Consider the following 8,320-nt stretch of genomic DNA (forward strand, 5'->3'; position numbering starts at 1 on the left):
AATGCATGGAGCCCCCTCTGTGGAGGTGGAGGACTGCGCTGCCCTTGCCAGCCACCCCTGAGGCGGTGGAGACCTACGAGGTGACACTCAGAAGCATTAGTGAGTCACTTCCTTACCTGCCTTCCAGATGCTGGCCGAGAGCCCCGCCCGGTAGGCTTGTGTTTCCGTAGCGACTGTCACCAGAAAGTTCCCATTGGGGAAAGAGCTATCTTGAAGCTAATGTAACAACATCTTTTCTTACTTGTGGATGGTGAAACAAAATGACTCGCATGGACCATGCTCCTGAAAAAGAGGAAAAGGTCAACAGCTTCAGTGTCTTCAGGGGCTTTGCCACTCCAGGCCGTGTGCAGGTAGCACATGGTGAGGGCTGCTAAATGGCTGGGACAGCACTTCAGGGCATACCTGGATCACCCCGTTTGATCTTTACCAGCATCCTGTGAAACAGACAGGACACCATGCCCATTTCATAAATGAGGAAGCTGAGGTTTAGTGAGGGCAAAGAAGGTGGCACCAAGGTGGCTCCACTGGCAGGCACCGGAGCCGGGCTTGGGAGGGAAGAAGCATTACGGCAGTGCCTGAGGTCTTAAACGGCTCTGTAGCACTGCTGTGAACAAGTGTGAGGGTGGAGATCTCCCCCGATTTACATAAAGTGAGACTCCTGTGTCACAGGATGTAACACCTGTTCTGTTGTGTCCCAGACTTTGCTGAGTTGTATTAGACACAGGGCTGTCCTGTTGTGAGTGGGCGTTTTGCAAACAGGAAACCCCCTCCTGAGTTTTAAAGCATGGTCAAAACATGACATGAGGGGTCCCACTGGGTAGGGAGAGCTGGATTGCAGCCAGAGCTTGGGGTGGAGGCCGTGACATGAGCGCAGGAGAGGCAGCTGCGCCCACAGTCCCCGGGCAGGCCTTGAGTTGAATCAGAAGCAGGTGGAGCTGAGAGGGACTGAGAATACTTACCCTGTTATGGTGGCAGCTTTTTCTGTGCCACGAGGGCCCCAGCAGTTGCTCAAGGACCTTAGTCACAGCTCCTTGGCCCACACAGCTGCATCCAAGCCACTGCCCACTGCAATCCCTTCCAAACAAGGAGGCGAAGTCCAGGGGAAAAAGCATGGCTCTCTTCCCAAAGAACCACCCGGATGTTCTGGGGAGGAAGGTGTGTGGGGAAGCTTTCAGAGGATTGTCAGAGGGAGGTGATCTGTGGCCTAGCCTGGCACAGGAGACTAAGGGCCATTCACTTCCCCGGGGACTTATACCCCAAAGAAACACAAAGGTGAACAAAGAAAGAAAGGCAAAGTTAAGAGCCCAAATTTGCAGCCCTGATGTTCCCCAGCCACTCAGGTTTCTGATGTCACCCTGTGCTTTGACATCCAAAATAATGCCTCATGTTCCTGCCTCACCCACATAGTTTGGTGGGGAGGGCCCCAGTTGGGTCACAGCCAAGCCTGTTTGTTTCTTCCTGTTCCTCATGGTCTCTCTCAGCCCCACAAAGAAACTGCCTCTTCCTTTATTTCCCCCGGGAAGAAAACAGCCTTTCAGTTTCACCCACACCTTAGTCGGAAGCCCACACCTCCATTCCTGGGTATGTGAGCTTTGGGAAATTTGCTTCACTCGTGGAAGCATCCATCTTCCCCTCTATGAAACAGCAAATGACACCTGTTTCTCTAGGTTGTTGGGGGATTACATGAGAGATGGAAGTAAGAGTCCCAGCTTAGCACCTGCCGCATGACTGGTATTCAGCCTGGTTCTCGTTCATCTCCCCTTCACCCTCTCCAGAGCAAGCATGTGTGTGGTCTGCAGACAGATGAGCTGGTGGTCTCTCCCCAGGGCCCTCCTGCATGCCTAGATGCTGACTGCCCCTCTTTCCTTCAAAGTCACGAGCCCTGAGCCGAGCCGGGTAGTCCCAGCCAGCCCATGCTTCTCATTACAGAGCCGGCCTGTAATTAGACTGTCGCCCGGCTTCAGAGAATGTGCCTGTCAGCACCCCTGGCTCCTCTGCTTCTGCAGAGGCCCCTTTGCTTGCTGGCGAGACTTCATCTCCATGCACAGCACCATCCTTGGAAATGAGGTGATGTCTGTTTTTCCCATGACCCTCTTTTACTTGGGGTCAGCTGAGACAAGGCCTGCAGGCCACAGATGGATGGAGAGGCAGATGACAGAGCAGTCCCGGCAGGGAGGGCAAGGAAGGGATCCTGGAAGAGAACTCTGCTACGTCCTCTGCTAGGCTGCCAGGCCACTGCACTACAGGTTCTGAAACAAGTTAGGGTTTCTTGGGGTTCCCTGACATAACTGTCCTCACCCTGACATCTCAGCCTGAGAGGGAGAAGTGAAGGATACAAGTGTCAGGCAGACCTAGCCTGAATCCTGTCTTTGCCCCTTACTAGCTGTGTGACCTTTGACAAGTGACTTCCCTGTTCTGGGCTTCAAAGTCTCAATTGGTAAAATTGGGGCAAATGACACTTGTTATGAAGATTAAATAAATGCAAAACACTTGGACACACTAATAACCCCAAACAATACATGATAGCTGTCATTTTCATTAGCCAGGTTCCATCCCGTTTCCTTCCTAAATAGGCACAGCATATGACTGTGCTTTTGCCCATGCGGGTCTCTCTACCCGGAATATCAATATTCTGCGTGATTTGTTTAGCAAACTTCTATTGATTCTCCAAGGCCCAGTTCAGATGCCCCTTCCTCTATGAAGCCTTCCCTGACTCCCTGAGCAGTTGGTTACTTTGTCATTTGTACTCCAACAGTAATTTGCTTTTGCTTTTGATACAATCCAGTCATATTGCATGGTAACTATTGTAACTGTTCCCACTGCTGCCCAACCCACCTCCCCCAGTCTCTGTGACCCACTGCCGCTGCCCCACCGCCCACAATCCTTGCTGTGCCCTGAGCCCTTGGCTAGGCTGTGAGATCATGAAAGATAAGGCCTCTACTTGTTCTTCCTGGTAATTCACAGAGTGGATGTTTTGTGATTCTTTAGTTGAATGAATAAATGACGGCTGGAAACAAATAAATGGACAAATGGATGATTATAGGGAACATCAAACATTGACATAAGAAAAGAACAGGGCTGGGTGCAGTGTCTCATGCCTGTAATCCCAGCACTTTGGGAGGCCAAGGCAGGAGGATCACTGAGGTCAGGAGCTCAAGACCAGCCTGACCAACGTGGAGAAACCCCGTATCTACTAAAAATACAAAACTAGCCAGGTGTGGTGGTGCATACCTGTAATCCCAACTATTTGGAAGGCTGAGGCAGGAGAATCACTTGAACCCGGGAGGCAGAGGTTGCAGTGAGCTGAGATTGCACCATTGTACTCCAGCCTGGGCAACAAGAGAAAAAGTCCATCTCCCACAAAAACAAAAAAGAAAAGCACAGGTCCAAGGAAACCTTGCCTTTTCCCCATATATTGCTTTATTCAAGCCCAGGCTGGATAAACATTCAGGAATAGAAGGAAAGATATATTCTGCCTGGAGAGAGGCCACCTAGGATGGAAAATCATGGACAGAAACTGGAGACAAAGGAGGAATTCTAGACTCATCTGCCCAGGTACCTGCTGAGCGACCTCAGTCCAGTCTCTTAGCCTCTCTCTGCTGCAGCACAGAAGGCTTCATAAAGCCCAAACCCCTGGGGCTGGGGGAAGAAACCCAAAGTCTGAAGAATGTAGAGGCCAAGCTAAGGTCAGCCATGGCTGATGACCTTTCAGGAAGGCCCCACTCTTTGACCCATGACAGCAGAGACTGGTGACACCTGCCAGCCACACCCTGGAGAAGGAGGGGCCTCAACCACAGTCACCGCTGTCTATGAGCTGGAGTGTTTCCAAGAGAGGCCCCTGCGGAAGGAGCCAGGCACTGGTTGCTGGAGTGAGCATCAATTGTAGATACAGAGTGTCTGGAGCTGACCACACCCCAGCATCACAGAGGCCACTTACTCCCAGTCCAAAGAGGCCTTCTGTCACCTCCTAGCACACTCCAATTCTTCCAACTCTGCAGGCTTTGTGCTCCCCTGGGCTGGCCCTTTCTCCTCATTCTGGCGACATTGTAAAGTTATCTCCTTAGGGACCTCCTTTAACCGCCCTACCTAAAGTGCCTCTCTCATTCCCAGTCTCTCTTCAGTTCTCCGCCTGATTTTATTGTCTTCCCAGCACCCCTTCCACTCTGAACCATCTCATCTGCTTACTGTCTGACCCTCCTTTATGCCCTCGGTGGTGAGTCAATGACCTGGTCTCTCCTGGTGAGGTTTATCCCCACATCTTAGCCCAAGCCTAGTACAGAGTGGGCTACAGGGGTTGAGTGAATGTTTAAGTGAATGAGTGAGCTATGAATAAGTAAGCGGATGGACGGACGGACAGATGGATGGATGGATGGATCGATGAGTGGGCCAAACTCTCTGAACCTAAGAGGGAACAGGACTCCATGTGTGGTAGCAGACCAACAGGCTATGGGTTTTCTCAAGTGCATCTTGACACCTGGGTCCTGCGTTGAGCTCTTGGAGCTCTGGGCGGTCCAATTTGTGGCTGTACTCCCAGTTGCCAGCACAGGACCAGAGTAGGTGCCCAGAAACTGGACATGCCTAGGTCCAGTGGATGGACAGGAGCCATTGAGAAGCAATTAAAAACATGGCTCAGGAGTCAGGAGTTGATGACCTGAGTTTAAATCTCAGCTGTGACACTTTCTTAATGAGACCCAGAGCATGTTTCTTACCCTCTCAGGGCCCCAATTTCCTTAAGTACCAAAAAGATGATATTGGTAGCTACCCCTGGGGATATTGTGAAGACAGGGTAAGACAATGCATAGAAAGTGCTGGCACTCCATAACAACACAACACATTGACATCAGAGCCCATGGCTCCAGCACCTGCTGAGGGCCTGGCCCACCACTGTGGGCACCTCGTAGGTACTAGTTAGGTAAGCAATTAAGTCACGTAAAAAGCGATGCCACCTTCAGCCTCCCTCCCAGGCCATCCAGGGTCTTCCTCAGTTGAGACCCTTCAACAGCTCCCTTTGCTGCTCCTGCACTGCCATCCTCCCCTGAGCTGTAGCTACATCCTGGATAAAACCAGCAGGCATGGTGTGCTGGAGAGAAGGGTGGGAACCCCTTGATTTGGTTTTCTTGGTCAGAGAGTCTACTTGGCAAGCACAGTCCTGTTGCCTACTCTGTGAAGCTGAAATAAGGAACAGAATCCCAAAATATCAGGGATCGTCACAGACTCTCCCAGCCGGGAGGACATAGAAAAGACATTCAGGCTTTTCTCCTTCAAGAACAGGGAAACTGAGGCCCAGCTTGGGAAGCAGACTTGCAAATATTGATGACAGAACGGGGACCCCTTCCTTGACTCCTTGGCTTCCAGAGCTGCAGCTCTAAAGGGAGTGTTGCCCTCAGAAATGAAGCCTTTATGTTTCCTGAGGAAAAGTCAGGTCATACGGGGAGAGTTTTAATTTGTTTGAAAAGGCTACAGCCACCTCCCAGACAATCTTAAAAATGCAAACAAACAGAACACAAAACAAAAGCAAAAACATCTCTGACTGGCATAAACAACAAAGAGGTGGCTAGCTGGGGACTGGCCGGGTCTGGTGTCCCCTTACCCTTAGTTCCACCCCACTGGGGTGCTGCCAGTGTTGACCCCTACCCGAGTCCCTCACCCCACAATGCAGTGATGTTGTGGCACTGAAGCTACAATCTAAACAACATCTGTTCGGGGCTTTCCTAGAAGTCCCCAGTCAGCCTCCCTTGCATCTCAGTTGCCTGAATTGGGTCTCGTGCCCATTCCTAAGTCAGCCCCTGTGGTTCCTATTGGCAAAGACTGGCTTAACATATTTCTCCTTTCAACAGATATTTACTAAGTATCTGCTATAGGCAGCATAGCTATGAACAAAATAGAAGAAAGTTCTAAAACTTGACATATTCTAGCAAGAGGGAAATAAGTAAAGTACGCAGTGCTGTTAGATATTATCAGTGCTATGGAAAAAAGTGCAGCAGAGAAGCCAGATGCGGAGTGCAAGTCGGGGAAGTTGCGATGTTAACTCAGGTGTCTAAGCAGAGAGTGAAGGAGGTGAGGGAGTGAGCACGAGGGCATCAAGGGGAAGGGCGTTCCGGGCAGTGACGTCAGTGATGCAAAGGCCCTGAGGCAGAAGTATACCTGGTATATTTCACGAACAACAAGGAAATCAAATGACTAAAGCAGAGTAAGGGAGGGGGACATGGTAGGAGAGGGGTTGGGGCCAGGGAGGTAAGGGGGCAGGAGGTATGGCCCTGGAGGCCCGTGGTGAGTATTCTGGCTTCTACTTTGTTTTTGGTTTTTGTTGTTGTTGTTGTTTGTTTTTTGAGACAGAATTTTGTTCTTGTTGCCCAGGCTGGAGTGCAACGGCATGATCTCAGCTCACTGCAACCTCCGCCTCCCAGGTTCAAGCAATTCTCATGTCTCAGCCTCCCGAGTAGCTGGGATTACAGGTGCCTGCCACCATGCCTGGCTAATTTTTATATTTTTAGTAGAGTCAGGGTTTCACCATGTTTTGGCCAGGCTGGTCTCGAACTCCTGATCTCAGGTGATCCACCTACCCTGGCCTCCCAAAGTGCTGGGATTACAGGCGTGAGCCATCATAGCCAGCCTCTACTTTGACTTAGATAGGAGGCCCATGGAGAATTTTGAGTAGAGAAATGTCTCTATTTAAAATCTCATTTAGGTTTTAAAGCAGAGGTGTTTAATCTTGGCTGCACAGTGGAATCACCTATCAGGCATTGAGAATTTTACAATTTTACAATTAGAAAATACAGATGCCTGGGGTCCACTCACAGAGGTTCTGATATCATCTGTCAGGGTCAGGGTCTGGGAATCAGCATTTTAAAAGCCCTCCCCAAGACAGGCTATGCACAGATGAGGTTGAAAGGCGTGGGTCTATGTGCTGAGGACTCCCAAATCCTTATCGCTGACTCTCCACTCTCTTGAGCATGACTCTCCCTTTATGTCCATATTTTGTGGTCAGCTCCAACTTCAGGTCTCCATTTGGATGTGTAATCATCAAAATAATCATCTCCAACTTAATCGAACCTCAATCTGATTTCTGACCTCTCCCAAACCTGCTCTTCCTATGATGTCCTCTGTCTAGTTCCTCAGGCCGAAACCTTAGTGTTATCCTCGACTCCTCTTTTGCTTTAACATCTGATTCTTTACTTTTGAAACATACCCAGAAAGTATAGCCACTCGCACGTCCACTGCCGCTACCCAAACCGAGGTCCTCGTGACTGCCAAGTCTTCCGCCCCTGCCTCCAGCGGCACTTCCCAAGCCTGGCTTCTGTGGATTCACGTGGGAGCTTTAAAAACTGTGGATGCTTGAGTCCTCAGAGTCCACTGAGACTTTTACAAGCTCCCCAAGTGATTGCATTGTAGAGCCAGAGTTGATGTACAATGCAATCAATCAGTACAACCTCTGATGAGCATGGTATTAAAACCTATGGATCTGGCTGTGGCCACCTGGAGAGAGGATACAGCTAGAGAAGCAAAAGTCAGAGACTGAGCAGTGGCAGGGAGAGGCCGGAAATGAGGAGGAACCAGGAAGAGGCAAAAAAGAGACAGACCCAGTCACTGCTGCAGGGGTGGGAAGGGCCCTTGATCAATCAAACTAGCTGCTTGAGCTATAGTGGAAAAGTCAGCTTCCCCAGGGCCCAGGGGAGCATGGAGAAAGGGAGGATGGATATTTGGCTCAGATTTTCCTGGGGCAAGGGAAGGAACAGGAGGGATGCAACAAATAATATACTAAACCAATAACGACAATGATGGTAATGAAAATAAAAATAATGCTGAGAGAGAAAGAGCGTGCTCTCTTCCTTTTCTTATGAAGCCACAACTCCTACTGCATTATAGCCCCACCCTTATGACATTATTTAACCTCAGTGACCTCCTAAAAGACCTAGCTTTTGACCACACCTCACTGCAAGGGAGCCTACAAAATGCAATTCAGCTGTGTGCTCAGGAAGACAAGGAGAGCATGGCTGTTGTCGAAAGCAGTGCAAGAAGCAGGTGGGAAGGTACCCCAGATAGATGGGTCATTGTGTGCCAAAGTCTGGAGGAAGACGAGCAAGGTGAACCGGACACCGCCACACGCTCAGCTGTCTGGCTCTGGGTGCAGGAGTGGGGAATGGTGGGAGGGAAGTGACTATGTTGGGCAACCAGATTCCCTGGCCCTTAATTAGCTGGGTGTGGTGTCCTGTGCCTGTGGTTCCAGCTACTCAGGAGGCTGAGGTGGGAGGATGGCTTGAGCCCAGGAGGTCAAGGATGCAGTGAGCTGTGATTGCACCACTGCATTGCAGCCTGGGCA

This window comes from Cebus imitator, unplaced genomic scaffold (genome assembly GCF_001604975.1).
Source record: "Cebus imitator isolate Cc_AM_T3 unplaced genomic scaffold, Cebus_imitator-1.0 Scaffold91, whole genome shotgun sequence".
In the NCBI taxonomy this organism is placed as follows: domain Eukaryota; kingdom Metazoa; phylum Chordata; class Mammalia; order Primates; family Cebidae; genus Cebus; species Cebus imitator.